The sequence below is a fragment of the Hyaena hyaena genome, unplaced genomic scaffold (genome assembly GCF_003009895.1).
Source record: "Hyaena hyaena isolate Hyena2069 unplaced genomic scaffold, ASM300989v1 scaffold_171, whole genome shotgun sequence".
Taxonomy (NCBI): Eukaryota; Metazoa; Chordata; class Mammalia; order Carnivora; family Hyaenidae; genus Hyaena; species Hyaena hyaena.
The window spans coordinates 1,235,733-1,253,193 of record NW_024080803.1 but is presented as its reverse complement, the minus strand read 5'-3'; the positions used below and the strand labels follow the sequence as shown (position 1 = coordinate 1,253,193).

Genomic DNA, 17,461 nt, shown 5'->3' with positions numbered 1-17,461 from the left:
CAAAATGAAAAAGATATTTGACAAAGGTCACTTAACTAAAGTATGTAAAAAATCAGTAAGAAAAGGACTGATAAAATGATTTGTTCAATTAAGTGAAAACTTAAATAGGTACTTTACAACAAATAGCCAAAATGCTCATAAGCATATGACAGGATGGTCAGCATCATCTTTAGGGAAATGCAAATTGGAATCCCATCGACTTTAGTACATACCCACCAGAATGGTTAAATTTTAAGAATAACAGTACCAAAGGTTGACAAAGATATGCATCAGCAGGAATTCTCTCACACTGCTCGTGGGAGTGTAATGTGAGACCATCATTGTTTGTATTCCATACTAAATTTGACACATACCCTGGGATCCAGCAGTTTTACTCTTAGGTAAATATAGACTGTTTATAGCATTCTTAGTCCTGACTGTCAAAAAACTTGAAGAACCAGAGGTATATCCATAATGGAATGGATAAATGAAGACTCATTGAACGGATTCTTCTACACCAATGAAAATGAAATGAGTTATGGCTATCTGTAACAATATGGGCAAATCTTACAAAAATAAATGTTGAGTGAGAAGCCTCCTATACGTACATGTTTACATCCACTGTATAATTCCGCATAGGATAGGGAGTTCAAAGTCACAGAGCTCAAGACTGTTCTGTGGTGTTAGAATTCAGAATAGCAGTTAACTTTGGAGAGGAGGAAGGGGATAGGTGATTGGGATGGGCAGGAGAGAGGATTCTGGAATACTAGTAATGTTCTGTGGATCCAGGTGGTGATTATACAGAAATGTAATGATGTTGAACACCTTTTCATATACTTATTGCCCATTTGTAGATCTTCTTTGGAGAAATGCCTGTTTGAGTCCTTTTTCATTTTTCAGTTGGTCACTCTTCATTCTTTAAATAGATCTCCCATCCAGACAAATATTCTTTGCAGTATTGCCTTAATATTCAAATGTTGGAAATCACAGTTTCAAAATAGTTACATCCTTATCTATTTACATGTGTAAAATATTCTGCAGCCCTCAAAAAGAGAGTCATATGGAATTGTTTTCTGTAATCTATTGTTAAATGAAAAAGCAAATCACAACATAGAATAATCTCATTGTAAATTCTTAGAAGAGGATCTGGAAGGATACAAAACAACTGGAAAGGAGAATGAGATTGTGGAGATAAGCAAGAGACGTTTCATTTTTTCTCTGTTTGCTTCTGTATTATTTAACCCCTTTATAATAAAAAAGTATTACTTCATAATGAAAAAGTAAATTGTGTCTCCCCTTAACTCCATCCTGTCCAAATAGGTGATTTCCAAGAGTCCTTCTTAATGTAACCACCCCATAAAATAGGTATTTTTTGAGAATAGGTTTAATTTAGATATTTTATTTAACTTATATACATGTGTGAAAAACAGCACTGTTTAAGGGACAAGAGCGTAGGCTTCCAACCTCAAGTTTTAATCCCTGTGCCACATTTTACATTTGGCTTCTCTAACTTTTAATTCCCTTATTTAAAACAGTGAGGCAACATCCCTTTGAAGATTAGGGATAAGGCATCTAAAGCCCCTGGGTACTTAATAAATGTCAGCCGTAGCATTTATTGATTTATATTTATCCACTGTTATGTCATTTAAATTCCAGAGTGTCACAATCTAGATTTGGTTTATGTAGATACAAAATTAATATTTGTTGGTAAAATCTATATGCCAGCATCTCACAGTATACCACTAAAACAAATGAATTATAGTAGTTTTCATTTTCATTTGTTTGCTCCTGGTTTGTTTTCTTTCTTTGAGTTTCTAGCACTTTCCTCTTCTGTAACCATGTTTTTTTAACATGTCACTTTATTATGAACTGACCAGACATTTACTTTATTAAGTAAAGTAGGTATAGGTTTTTACTTATCCTGTGTTTAGCATTGTATTGAACATATGCTTACTTATATTCTAGAGCCCAGTACTTCAAGAATCAGATCTTAAAATTGGCATCCTGGAAGGCATTGATGTAAGATACAGATTTGTACCAAAATACTAGAATGCCCCAGAAAGTTTTCTTTCTGAATACATTGCAAGTGACAGATTAAGATAATATTGTCATACTCTGCATTAGGGAAAAGCAGATAGAAGATTCATAATAGCATGTATCTGTCAAGTGCTTTTCAAATGTTGGAAATCACAGTTTCAAAATAGATACCTTAGAGTTTATGGATACTTGTATTTCCATTATGTCAATTGGAATTTGACTCTTGATACAATCCTGTGAGGTTTTGGGGATAGGGGGTGTATTTCTATATCCTGCCACACCTTATGTTAACAGATAGAGCCCCGGAGACTCAGCGAGGTTAGACAGCTTGCTTGAGGGTTCACAACTGGGATTTGCTGAAATTTTCTGACATCTGGTGGTAACCATGGCCAGCACTCATGTAGCTCTCACTGTGTGCTGTACCAAGACATAGATTAACTCATTTGCGATTGATTCACTCAGAATCCAGAATTTGTCCCACTTTAGAACATTGAGTAGAGATAAAGTTTATTGTTCTCTCTCTCAAAACAAATATTTATTTAATGTGTTTAGCTTTTATTACAATAGTTATGAATAAAAACATATTTGGATTTCCAAGGCTATATTATACTACCAGAACAGAAGTTGGGGCAAAAGATGGGTTAAATGGAGGATGAAAAGAAGTACTTCTAGGACCCTGGCTTAATAGGGTAATTTCAGTTCAGCCTTCATCCTTTCTCATGCCTAATTAATCCAAACAATATCCATCAGTCTTTCCTCATTACATATAAACCCTTCTCACTCCACACTCTGTTCTGTAACAGCATTTGTAGGCATCCTCCGTCTCTGCTCTCCTGTTCTCGTCTTTCTCCCCACGTACTCTGCTGGGCCCCACTTCTGTATGCTCTGAACATACGTGCACTCATATGCTCCCACCGTGCCGGGAGTATGAAATGTTCTCCTCCCCATTTCGGCCACTTGAAATCCTCCTTATGTTTCCAGGTTCACGCCATGACCTTCTTCCTCCGTGAGAGCCTGCTGCCCCTCTCTCCCTACCCCCATCTCCTGGTTACCCCTGGCCCCATCTAATAGCAGCTCTGCCACTTGCTCCCCAAATTGCTATCCCCTCACAAAGGATAAACATGTCTCATTCATCTTTATCTCGCTCACAGGAGGTTCATACATTGGACACAGACACATGATTGTTTGCTCTCTCTTAATACTATTAAAATGAATTTGTAAAATCCTTTTTTATAATGTTTACTTTTGAGAGAGTGTAGGAGGGGCAGGGGTAGAGAGAGGAGGACAGAGGATCTGAAGTGGGCTCTGTGCTGACAGCAGTTAACCCAGTGTGGGGCTCAAACTCACAACTGATATCAAGAGTCCCACATTCAGGATGCATGGGTAGCTCAGTTGGTTAAGCGTCCTACTCTTGACGCTTGAAGCTCTGTGTCAGGTTCTGTGCTGAAAGCACAGAGATTCTAGCTCTCCCTCTCTCTCTTCCCCTCCCTTCTCTCTTCCTCTTCTCCTTCTCCCTCTCCCCCCACCCCACCTCAATAAATAAATAACCTTTAAAAAAAAAGTTGCACACTCTACTGACTGAGCCAGCCAGGCACCCTTAGAATACAACTTTTATCTTGTAATCCCTGGCTTGAGAAAACTTCAGTGATTTCCCTCTGCTCCAGAATTATGTACAAAATCTTTAGCCTAGAATTTGAGGTGATCCGTAAATAACTGGAGCTAACTTGTCTTTGTAACCAAGTTTTTTCCTTTTCTTATCTATACTTAGTGTCAGGAACATGTTTCTTTACCTCGCAGTATACTTTGGGTTTCCCCGCTTCCCTTGACTATGATCTTTTTCCTTGCTGAAATGTTTACTGTGTTCTTCATGAAGGCTCTTCAGACCACTGCTTCAAAAACTTCAATGTGTGTTCAGTTTGCCTGAGAGGCAGTATTAAAAACTGGGGATCATGATTCAGTGGGTCTAGGATGGGACCTGCATTTCTAATAAACTCCCAGATGATTCCATGATAAAAAGGGATTACATTTTAGCCTTCAGTGGCTATTATTTGTATCAGTGTTTTGAAAATAGTGTATAGTTCTCTTGTGTAATAGCATAATGAGTTATCTCATTTTGAATTTGATTCTTCACTTTTTATGTCTTTTTTCCTCACCTAAATTGTTTTGGTTACTGGTGGATATTTTATTTTATGCCATTTTGCATCCTTTATATATAATGTTTGCTCTAAAACAGTTGATTGATAATTAAAAATAGAACAGTTTCCACTATAGTAATCAAAAATGTTTCCTGACCTCCTATATGCCCCTTTAGCCGTGCTAGGTATAGGCCCCTACTCAGTCTTCTCCTTCCTTTAAGTAAAGCAACTGTTTCTATTTTTGGTCATTTTTAGTATTCATTCATTCGTTGATCAGAATTTATGGGGGCGCCTGGGTGGCTCAGTCAGTTAACTTCGGCTCAGGTCATATTCTCACAGTTCGTGGGTTCGAGCCCCATGTCGGGCCCTGTGCTGACAGCTAGCTCAGAGCCTGGAGCATGTTTCAGACTCTGTACCTCCCTCTCTCTCTGACCCTCCCCTGTTCACACTGTCTCTCTCTCTCTGAGAAATAAATAAAAAAAGAAACATTAAAAAAATTAAAGAATTTATGGAGTACATCCTAAGTACTAGGACTAAAATAGTATATACAACAGACAAATATTGTCATTTGGGGGTTTTGTATTCAAGTATGATGAGTGGGAGAGAAAAAGGTAAACAAACAAGTAAAATGTAGTGTGATAAAATATAGTTTGATAAGTGCTGTGGAGACAAATCTGGAAAGGGGTGCACGGGTTAGAAGTGCTGGGATGTGGCTCACGTGGGCTCATCATTCCAAAGGTGGGAAGGGCTCATTAGAAGGTGACTTTTGAGCAGAGGCCTGAAGGAGATGAGGAGGAGAGCAAAGCACTTACCTGGGGGGTGCGTTCCAGACAGAGAACTGCAAGTGTGGGGCTGCTGAGCTGGACATATGCCTGGCTTGTTAGAGGACTTGTTGTAAGGCAGTTTGACTACAACAGTGAGTGATGTGAGGCGAGGTCTGGAGGTGAAAGGTGTCAAGTTTTCTTTGGGACCTGGGCACTGCTATATGGATTTCAGCTTTCATTTAAAATTATATGGGATGATATTAGAAGGTTTTGAACAGAATTGTTATCTGGCCTTATTTGGAGGATCACTTTGGTTGCCACGTTAAGGATTGGAGAAGACTTGGGTGGAAGAAGAGAGACTGGCAGTAGCTGTTTGTAGTGAGTCTTGCAAAGGAGGATGGTGGCTGGGACCAGTGTGGTAGCGGTAAAAATGGGCAGAGGTGATTGGATTCTGGATCTATTTCTGGCCATGAAACCTGTAGAATTTTCAGACATACTGTGAAGAGTTTGAGTAAGATAGGTAATTCTTCCAATAGAGTGATTACAGTGTAGCTATTGCCTGTCCAGTGAGTTCCCATGTTACCCCATCACCACACAGATAGACATTAGCCCCTCACAGGAGAGCCTCCAGACACTGTTAAATATGAGAGAAAAACAGCAAGAGACCTCTCTCGTGCCTTAAGCAGTCATCAGAAGACAAAGCATGGTGCTTTCTGGGTGTCTGGGTGGCTCAGTCGGTTAAGCATCCAACTCTTGATTTCAGCTCAGGTCATGATCTCATGTCATGGTTCATGAGTTGGGCCCTGTGCTGTCCTGAGTTGGGCCCTGTGCTGTCAGCACAGAGCCTGCTTGGAATTCTCTCTCCCTCTCTCTGTCCCTCCCCTGCTCACACGCTCTCTTTCTTTCTCTCAAATAAATAAAGTTACAAAAAAAAAAAAAAAAAAAAAACCTGATGCTTTCAGTCAGCCATATTTTTTAATTTTTAATTTTGAATACTTCTCATGTCAGAAGAAGTTGCAAAAATAGTACAAAGATACCCCAGATACTCAAAAGCCAACTTCTCCCAGTTTTAACGTCTTATGTAACGTAATGGCATATTATCCAAACCAGGAAATTGACACTCATGCTGCAGTGAATGAGATTCCAGACCTTACTCCAGGCTCAGTAGTTTTTGTGTACTCTCCTTTTCCTACCATGTGTTTTTATACAGCATCGATCACAGCCTTTTCTGTTTCAGGTGAGAGTTACTGTTATTAATTAAGGACTTCTCCTCCACTCCGGCAAACAGTTGTCAAATTTATTCATTCCCATCTGTGCTTCGATGTTAGGTAACGCAAGGGGTCGATGAATTGTACTGAATGTCCCCAGATGGCTTTTCTACAGCAGGACCTCCTCCTCCCCCTTCTTTCCCTCTCTTCTTCCTCTTTCCTTTTCTCTACTCCCACCACTCAGCCCTATTGTCTTTAGTACTAACCTCCCAAAGGATGGGAGTAAGGATGCTTATTAGTTAAAAAATAAATTTTTTAAAGGTGGCTTTGCCTTCTCCGCTATGAATAAACTTTAAAAGCCTTATTTCTTATTCAACAACAACAACAAAATCCACAAATCCACAGCTGTTCCACTGGTAAAAATGAACATGTTTTGTTCCTGCAACATATTGGAACTCTCTGAGGCTTTTAGTATTTTAAAATTACACCAATTCATTGTTTTTCTTACTATGACGTACCATTTATCAATAATTTTATGTTCAGAGCTGTGTTTAGAAAGGAAGGAGAGAATAAATTTGATCAATAGCAGAAGATTTTGGCATGGTAGCTCCTCTCTGGGTATCTTGAATCTGACATTTCCTGTTTCTGTGACCTTGGCCTTTTCTTAACCCCTCTGCCTTGGTTTTCTCCAAGGGATGGAAATAACATTAGAATCAACTTCATAAGGTCATAATGAAGACTGTCTGTGAAATATTTAGAATTGTGTCTAGCACATAGTAGCATTATTTTGTTTACCAGAAACAAATATCTGAATGTGGATTTACATTGGTATTAGTAAAAACATCATTTGTAGCAAAATATGTTAGTTTCTTACAATTGATGTATTTCTTCAAATAATTTTAAGTGCACTGCTGTTACTTAGTATGAATAGTGAATCTCTTGAATATATAAGGAAAGTTAGAATTTTAACACTTGGGGACACCTGGGTGGCTCAGTTAGCGTCTGACTTGGGCCCAGGTCAGGATCTCATGGTTCGTGGGTTCAAGCCCCATGTTGGGCTCTGTGCTGACAGCTCAGAGCCTGGAGCCTGCTTCAGATTCTCTCTCTCTCCCTCTCTCTCTTTCTCTCTCTCTCTGCCCCTCCGCTGTCCATGCTCTATCTCTTTCTCTCTCTCAAAAATGAATAAACATTAAAATTTTTAAGAAAAAAAGAATTTTAACACAGGTGCCTTATAAAAGAAGAAGTCATACTCAGGAAAATTTAATTCTGGATTTTCGATTCTGAAAAACCCTTCTTTATTCTTTCTTCCTAATAGATGCTTAACAGAGTATTGTCCCTCACAGTTGTTCACACAGAAGCAGTGTAAACTGATACTTTTTTCCTTTTTTATGTGTTAGTGGAATCACAATTACAGGTCATTACCAGCAAAGACATTAACAGTGTATGTTTTCCTAGCTTGTTGCTGCTAGTTTAATGATTCAGCCTTTTACTGGGAATACTTCCTGCCTGATCAGTTACTATTCTTATTTTATTTGGGCCTGAAATACCGGTCATTTTTATTGGATACAGTGTCTCCCATCTAGATGGCAAATATAAAGAGTCAAAGAATAAGTAACTTTCTAAAAGATTAAGAATGTAATAAATGGCAATCTCCTACTAGTGTTTTTCTGAGCAGGAATGCTCACCTGTGTGAGGTTGATGGGTGGAGCTATACTGGCAAAGCTTGTTCTGCGAGTGTGAGTTTGGGCAGGGCCCTTTCTGTGTGCTGCAGGAGCAGTACATGCACAGAGAGGAGTGAGCTCCTGAAGGCGAGCCTCGTGCCCACACACCAGCCGGCTCGCCTTGGGTAAGGGAACAAAACCGGCAAAGAAAACTGCTCGAAAGGGGCACCCGAAAGCAGAGCTGGAACCTTAAAGTGCTGCGGGGACCTGACTCAGAGTTAGTCTGTGGTGGATGAGGTCAGAGCCGTGGGACTGTGATTCACTCTGCATGCTTTTGCACAGAATGTAGAGCTGCTGTGTCCTGTGAGATCCTCTGCTAAGGACAGTCACTGGGGATCATTGTAAATATCGATCCTAAAACCTGTGCCACAGCAGGAGGTAAGGATATCTCAGTATTCAGATGTTTGACTCCAGCAATGTTCAGAATATTTCACGGAGTCTATTTTTATATTTTATTTGGGCACGTGTTTCTTTGGTTGCTTTGAAGTTGCTTTGAATGGTTAATTTTTTTAATTATTCAGAAATTGAGTAATTGAACTTTCATATTTGTCATGTCTGTAGAGAGGTGTTTATTTTTTGAAATAGATTGTACCATATAGGTATTGGGCACTGCAGCTCTTACTTTCCTAGTCAGTTTCAGAAAAATACCCATTTTTCCATTTCAAATCAGCTTATTTCTTAATGTTTTCTAGACTTAAGGTTAATGTACAAAAGTCTTCGTGACTCAAAGAACGTACCTTTGTTTAATAAACAACCAGTATATCTCATGAAAAAAACTGTTTTTCCTAGTGGGTTAATAATATTTCAATTATTGACTAATTGAAAATAGTCAGCACCGACTTACTGAAATGAATTGAGCACATTGTATAAAAAGACTGTTCAAATTGGCATAAGGAAGTAACCCTTCTGCCCTTTTACCTTCAAGTACTGTGTTTTTTTCCCCCTCATTGGTGTTAGTAAGGATAACCATCTTTGTCCATAGAATAATGTGGACTCTTTCCTGTTGCGGAGATTTTTTTTTTTTTTTTTTAGCACTAGGATAGAATTCTGTGTTTGTGGTGTTTCTTTAGACCTTGGTGATAAGTGCTTTTCATTATAGCATGGAAATTGGGATTTTTTCAGAATCACAGATCAGCCCTGTTAAGCAGCTGAACATTTTCTTCTCAGGACTATTTCTACCATTTAAATGAATCAGTATTTTAATTTTGAAAACCAAGGATTTGAAAAATAAATGTGGGAATTTCAGAATGTAGAACTCTTTCATTGTTAATTTTTTTAAAGCACTTGTTGCTCATATGTAATGGTTTGAGACCATTCCTTGTTTTTTATTTTTTAAATTTTTTTATATTTATTTTTGAGAGACAGAGAGAGAGAGTGCACGAGTTGGGGAGGGGCAGAGAGAGAGAGAGAGAGAGAGAGAGAGAGAGGGAGACACAGAATCTGTAGCAGGCTCCAGGCTCTGAGCTGTCAGCACAGGGCCCAAAGTGGGGCTTGAACCCACAAAGCATGAGATCATGACCTGAGCTGAAGTCAGACGCTCAACCGACTGAGCCACCCAGGTGCCCCCATTCCTTGTTTTTTAAAGTATTAGGTAATACTCTATGGGATTCAGTAGAAGAGAACAGAAATTTCAAGTATCTTAGGTTAAGTTTACATGTTAAGACGAGTATAGGAAGGACTAGAAAGTGCTCCCTTGTTTGTGTATTTCCTTCCATAGTGACTTTAGCTCTGATTTGAGGAGGTAACAACCTCATTTCATTAAGCCTCCTTTGGAAAGCGGACTCAGGTTTTGGTCAGCCCTGTGCTGTGGAGGACTCTAAACATTTTTAGACCAAAGGTAAAGAGAAATTACAGTAGTAAAAATAGCTTATTGACACTTACTGGGTTAAGCAGTTGGCATATAAAATTTCATGTAAGCATTATAGTAACCCTGACAGATAGGTATTATTACTGTCATTCTCACTGTGTATTTGTGGGAATTGAAACTTAAATAGGTAATTTATTCAAGACTTTGCAAATTGGGAAGTAGTTAGTTAGAGACTGGGCCCAAACCCTCAGGTCTGTCTGATTCCAAAATCCATGTCTTATTCTCCATGCTAACGGTCAAGTTTTTTCTCTTTTTTTCTTTTTTCTTTTTGTAGGGCAGGCTTCTAAGACTTTTGCCTTTAAATAAAGTGTCCTCATTATCAGTTTTGTGCTTTCCAAATATAGAACCTGCCCCCTCTGGCTCCTGCAAAAAAAAACCAAAAACCCAACCCACAAAAACAAATAAAAAACAACCTATGACCCACACCAAACTTCATGGCTTAATAAAGCACAGAGGATTATATGACATGAAAGTGAATATGATTACACTTTAATCTACATTTAATCTGTTTTTAATCTAAAAACAAATTTAATTTCAAGAAAAGTTTTCACACTGTTAAGATTTATCTCAGTTTTCAGATTTCTAGAACTTCATGTAGTTTGATAGTCCTCTTACCTTTGATGTTACTGAATTCCTAAGAATATGTAGTTATTATACTTTACTTTTTATAAGAGAGAATATGTAAATAAATGTCTTCCTGAAATAGTACCAGTTTTTAAGCTTTACATCAAATTGTACTAGTTCATCCTGGAAAAATAAGGACCTGGATTATTATAAAATTCTTATTAGAGATACTTCCCTAATCTGTATATTATATCTCATTCCTGTGTTAGAATCCTTTAGTGGCAGGAATTTATATCCACCCCATGTTTCCTCCTACTCCTCTCTGGTAAAATGCAAATTTTTTGTTCTGTATTTAGAAATGCAGTTAGTCAGAATCTTTTATATAATAACTGAGGTGGTAAAGTCACCAAGTTAAAAAAATTTTTTTTTTGCTTCTTTTTTGTACAGAGTTGGGGAACAAAGCTGATCACATTTATTTTAATTTGTAGTTTAAATTTTTAAATAACCACTATCATTTTTAGCAAGAAGAATGTATAGCTTATTTATGTCACCCTAAAATCCCATAAGCTAAATTTGCGCCTCCTCTGATATTACTGAAATGTATAGCTCCTGGAAAAGTAAATGTATAATGTAAATAATGAGAGTGTCTTATCTTAACCTGATGCCTATTTTCCCAAGGGAACCGTGACTTTTAAAGAGCTCACATACTGTTCTCATTCTAACTCATACCTGTGTGTGTGCTCCTTCAGGAAGGGTGACAGCATGATGTTGCTTTGGTTTCATTCTTAACTCTGAAAAAGGGAAGTGTTTTTATTCAAATACCCAAATATTTTTGTTAAGCATAGGCATGCCACTGCACATAAGGGTTGTGCTGGATACTCTGAAGAAGTGGTTTGTTGCCTGTTTTCTGCGTCTTTTTCCAAGAGAATTACTCTTATCTCTTCTGTGTCTGAAAGATTCTTCTCTAAGATTTACTGTAGATTTATCTTCTATATGCCTTAGTGTCATCCATTTGCATTCCAGAGAGTAATGCCTTTTGAAAATGCTTGCTCTTCTCTCTCATAAGTAAATGGAAGCATTCTTGACTTATGTAACTGTTAGTAGCTTTCCAATTTTTCAATCAAGAGCCATCACTGTCAACGCTATTTTTATGTTAGCATTGTACATGGCATTTCTCGAATACCTGGTTTCCTCCCTTTGAAGTTGGAATGTACAGATATCAAAACTGTTACGGTTGTCCACATTCCAGAGCCTCATCCCTGAGCTGGTCTCAGATGTTTTCTCTGTGGTAGTCCCTTGCAGCTGTTACACGCATCAGTTAGAGAACTGTGTTTTTTTCTTAACTTCCAAAATTGTTTATGATGTATTAGTCAAAAATAATTCTGTACTTTCTTGTCCCACAACAATTTCAACAGCATATTAAGATTTAGTACTCATATTTATCTAAAGATTTTCCTGGACATCTATTTTGGCAGTGGGTGGAGATGGAGAGGCATGAAAGTCAAGGCTAATACTGCTATATTCCTGCTTTAAAAATTAGAAGTACTTCCTAGGGAGATAGTGAGAATTTTGCATTTTGAATATAAATCTGATAAAATGTAAATTTTCAGAAGTTCAGAGCCTATATATAATATTTCCCTTTTTTTCTATTACTTAAAATAGTAGTAAGGAATCCTTATATAACTAATTTATACAACATGCTTATGTAACTATTTCCATAACTTGATGCATAATTGTATTACTGCAGCAAATTCATGAAACCTAATTCAAAAATCAATCTTTATAAAGTATATGGCATTTTCTAGTAAAAACAATATTATAAATGGTCATTGTGCTATTTACCAAGGGTTTGCTAGCAAAGCAAAAAAATAAGCAATAGTGTATATATGATATAATCAACAGCTTTCACAATAAAAGATAGTACAATTACTAACTACCATTTTAAGTTTTAATGGAGAAAAATAAATCCATTGATTTAATTAAAACTAATTTTACTTAAAAAGTGCTAATAACCTAATATACTGTGCATAAAATAGTAACATTTAACAGTGATTTTTCTATCTTAAATTTTTATACCAGCCTTTTCCAAGATGCTTTACAAAGCCTAATTTATTTTCTTACATAGCTCTTCAGTGAAGTTCTAAATGATGTCTTTTTTTCCTTCTGGTAAGTTTTCCTACAGCAAAGATGTTTCCCACAGACTTCGGAGCTTCCTGTGTTGGTCTAACGTTCTATTTTGTCAGAGTATTTCATGATTTTGCAGGTATTTTCACTGAAATTCCAAATTCATAAACTGGTTAAACTTCTCATTTTTCATGGTACTAAACTGACCTCTAGAATGGTTATTTATTTCCTCTAAAATCTTACAGCAAGTTATTGGCAGAATCAGGACTAATACTGTATCTGTGTATTTTTGGCCCAGTTCGTTTTCACCTGCTCCTGCCTGGCCAGTTGTAGGCTTGATTGAATGGATGACGTTAATTGGACTGTTTTTTTGATTATTGGAAAGTCATAAAAACATTCAGTTACTAGGCCATTGGTTCATGTATTTGTAGATCTTCAAATAGAATTGCTAACATTTTATGCCTATTGAATATTTTTACCACATGTTTAGATATTAGAGGGTAGTACCAAATAAATTGAAGGAAAGGAATATGAGTCAGAGGTCATTTTGACAGAGCTGGATACACTGAAGAAAGGAAAAGCATGAAAGTGTCACTATTCTGATAACCCTTATTACATTTAAAAGTCATCACATTGAATGTAATGGGAGATGAATTAGATTTTACTTAATATACCTGTTTTTGTGACATAAACTTTGAAGAAGAAAATTCTAGTGATCATATACTGGTTTATATTTTGACTTTAAATTATTTTAGAGTGTGATGCTAACCCAAACTGAGTTTAAATTGGTTAACACATGTAAAGCCCTGGCACATAGTAAGCACTCAATAAATATTAGCTATACTATAGTTATTGTCATGATATTACTGTATCACAGTTATCACTGTTTCTAGATTTCTCCCTCAATTTTTATTGGATATCTGATTTAGGATTCAGTTTGTCTTTTTCATCATAGGAGTTGGAACCAGGCCATGGGTAGAGCTAGATTGAGGGAGAACTAATACAAGCTAGACCAGAAGATTTTCAGAGATAAAAATAGAGTCAGGTATAGAATTTCTTGAACACGTCTTATTTCACCAAGTAAAAACTTACTGTAAGTTTGGTGTACAAGAAACTACTCTGATTTGGAGGGTGTTTTTTGTAAGATCAAAAAAACTACAACATCAAAATTATTTTTGGTATTTTCAGTTCTTGACTTAAAGAACTTCCTTTATATCATTATTCATCCTAAAAGCTTTATTTATGTTGAAGTTTTTTCGCAAAAGGGAAAGTTTCAAAGGTTCTCTAGTATTGGAAAAAGCGTTTTTGGTTCAGTCTGCTTAATTTATATTTGAGTCACATGTTAGAATCTTGTTTAACTATCCAGAAATTTTTCTTTAAAAGTTTGTAGAAATATTATTCTAGCGAATCACTTTCACTTAATGTCAAAGAAAAGCTTTGTTGGTTAGTTTGAACCAATTTAATTGATACTCAAAGCTATAAACGAAATAAGAATTATACTACATTTTCCCCTGACATGAATGTTTACTAAACTGATCCCAAAGCTATGTTTCTTGGTGGCCCAAAGACCCTTTCAGGACATCTGACAGTGCATGCTAAAAATGAGTTAATTTTTATATCTCTTGTCAATAGCCCTATTAATAAATCTGAAAATCCCAAGTAACGCAGTTCACTTCAGCTCTTTACTTACGACTGCAAATGTAAATCTGTGGCATATTTTTGTTGCTATTTAAGGCATCAGCAACCTGTTCCAGTTTTGTCTTTAGAATTCCTTGTCTACACTTATACCCTATAGAATTATTTTGTTTGCTTTCCTTTACTGAAAGTAATTTCTGATATGTTTACAGTACTCCCTTGCTTGTTGCAGTTTCTGAGATGGAACTTTGGCTTAAGACTTTATTATTTTTTGTTTAATTACCATTTCCTTCCATTTCCTTCTTTAGTCTCCTGCATTCATTTCCATGCTTACAAAGATACAAGGGAAGTGGGAGTAAAGGGAACTTACATAAGTATAAAAGCAAGACTTTTAAAAGTGGGTATAAATTTAGTTTGCCACATTCAAAACTTAAAAATTAAGACCAAATAAAGATCTTCATAATAGATGCAAAGAAATCATGTGATAAAGATCAACACTTGTTCATTTTTTCTTTCTTAGCATTTAAGACTGGGGAATTTCTTTAATATATTTAAGGTTTCTATCCAAAAACCCCACAAAAATTTTATTCTTAATGGGGAGACTTAAGAAACAATCTATTTAGAGAAAGAATGAAATCTGGCCACGTGTAGCAACACAGATGGAACTTAAAGGTATTATGCTGAGCGAAATAAGTCAAGCAGAGAAGGACAGATACCATGTTTGCACATATAGGTGGATTAGGAGGAACTTAACAGAGGACCATGGGGGAAAAGAAGGGGAAAAAATAGTTGGGGAGAGGGAGGGAGGCAAACCATGAGACACTCTTGCATGCAGAGAACAAACTGAGGGCTGATGGGGGTCGAGGAGAGGGGAAGGGGGATGATGGGCATGGAGGAGGACACTTGCGGGGATGAGCACTGGGCGTTATATGGAAACCAACTTGACAAACTATTTAAAAAATAAATAAATAAAAATAAAACACTGTTACTTGTTAAAAAAATTTAAAAATTAAATTAAAAAAACAATCTATTTAAAGTCAAGAACAAGATAATTGTTCTTTGGAGGTTCAGCAGTATTAAACAAGAAGAGTTACAAGATTGGAAAAGAATAAAAGCAAATCAGCCAATCTTTGTTGTTGATTGTCTACAAATCCAGAAGAATCTACAGTCAAATTATCAGAAGAACAGAATTGAGCAAGGTAGCCGAGCAAAAATTATTCAGTGAAATAGCACCCAACATTAATTTTTCCTGTCTAGCACTAAGTGCCTTATACTCTTATTTAATCCTCACAACCTCGCAATCTTATTAGGTAGTTACTATTTTTAACTTTATTGTCGATGAGGAAAATGAAGGACTGAGAGTTACTTTCTCCACAAATACATGGCTAGAAGTTGCAGGGGCATCATTGGAAGAAAACAGCAGTTTGTCACGGCATGCTAATTGTGTTTTTATGCACCAGTAACAATTAGAAAATACAGTTGAGAAAATAGTACCATTTACAGTAGCAGCAAAAACCGTAAAGTTCCTAAGAATAGCTATAACAAAAAATACATAAGGCCTTTATAGGAAAAGGTTAGAAAAATTTACTGAAGGACATAAAGAATCTTAAGAGCAGAGGTTTACTGTTTGTGGACAGGAGGCTCAATATCATAAGTCCATTCTCACCTAAGATAATCTGTAATTCAGTGCAGCTTTAATCAGCTTCCCCCCAACTTTTTTCCTCCTTTAATTTGACAAGCTGATTCTAAAATTGATATGAAAGAGTAAAAGGCTAAAAATATAAAGGCAGTTTTAAAGAATAAGTAGAGTGGGCTCCTCTATCTAGATATTAAAACTTCTAAAGTGCTAGAACTTAAGAAAATAAGGTATTAATGGAGAGAAGAGACTGACAGATTTAAGAGAACTGAGAAAGACATCCCTCACATACTATACATATTTGCATTTAAGAATCAGTATTAGGGGCACCTGGGTGGCTCATTCAGTTAAATGTCCGACTTCAGCTCAGGCCATGATCTCACAGTTCATGAGTTCAAGCCCCACATCTGGCTCTGTTGTCAGCACAGAGCCTGCTTCAGATCCTCTGTCCTCCTCTCTCTCTGCCCTTCCCCTGCTTGTGTGCTCACTCTCTCTCTCTCAAAAACAAATAAACATTAAAAGAAAAAGAATCAAAAGTTAGTGGAGAAATGATTATTCAATAAAAGGTGATGGAATAGCATTGTTTATACATAAGGAAAAAAGTAATATTATATCTCAGCCTCACTCCAACCATAAAAAATAGTTAAAAAGACAAAGCAAAAAAGCAGGGGTGCCTGGGTGGGCCAGTTGGTTGAGCTTCAAACTCTTGATTTCGGCTCAGGTCATGATGCTAGGCATGTGGTATTGAGCCCCACATTGGGCTCCACACTGAGTGTGGAGCCTGCTTCAGATTCTTTCTCTCCCTGTGTCCTTCTGCCTCTCGCTCTCTCTCTCTGTCTAAAATAAAGTAAAAAAGTGAAAAAGTTTTAGGGATAAAAAACGTTGATAGGAAATACTGTAATATGTTTCTGACCTTAAACATTTCCTTACCAGAAAGATATCTTAAAGCATGGAAACCATACTTAAAGACATTTTAAAATTTGTACTGGGAGAAGATGTTTTAACATGAATAATTAACAAAGGATTTTTTTCCAGATTATTTAAAGAATTCTTACTCGTCAGTAAGAAGAAGATAACCAAACAGTAAAATGGGCAAAGGTATGAACAGTTCTCTCGCTAAAGAAGAAAACTGAATGGCCAGTAAACATATGAAATCATGCACAGAAACCCATATTAAAGTGAGATAAAATTTCAGTTTGTCAAAAATGAAGAAGTCTGAAAGAACTAAATAGGACAAAGAGATAAAGAATGGGAACCCCAAAATACATCTTATGTTGCTAAATCATTTTAGAGAATATTTTATCAAAGTAGAAATATGGTTGAAAAATAGCATACTCTAGAGTCCAACAGTCGTGTGCCTAAGCATGAGTTTCAGAGAAGGTGTTTCACAGGGGCCCAGGGAGACACTTAGGAGATGGCTCAGTGCAGTATTGGTAACAACAAAAACCGAGGAGCTCTTCAGTGATAGTCAGTAGGAGAATAGAAGTCTAAGCAGTGGTATATACTTATAAGGGAATACAATAATGTAGTTGAAATGAATATACTGATTCACAATTATATATTCTGAAAATACATGATTTTTGGAGAAGGTTTATTATAGTGTGATTTCATTTCTACAGATTTTAAAAACATTTAAAATGGTAGTATATATTCTTTATGGTTACCTACACGTATAAAGTATAATAAATAACCTTATACATGTGTAAAGTAAGGTAATCATAATACCGAATTCAGGATAAAAGCTCTCTGTACAAAAATAGGATTGGAGGAGATACATGGGCTCAACTATGT

At 36.5% G+C, this 17,461-nt stretch overlaps 1 protein-coding gene across 4 annotated transcripts in view; it reads left to right on the top strand.

Annotated features, from left to right (window-relative positions):
• ARHGAP32 (Rho GTPase activating protein 32) overlaps positions 1–17,461 on the top strand; it is a 308,055-nt gene that overhangs the window by 238,670 nt on the left and 51,924 nt on the right. Inside the window, exon 1 of one of the 4 annotated variants that reach the window (XM_039240251.1) lies at positions 7,899–8,222. The exons of the other annotated variants lie outside the window; for them this stretch is intronic. The gene's annotated coding sequence lies outside the window, so the exon portion shown is untranslated. Of the gene's footprint in view, positions 1–7,898; positions 8,223–17,461 lie in introns of those variants that run through there. 4 annotated transcript variants of the gene reach the window in all.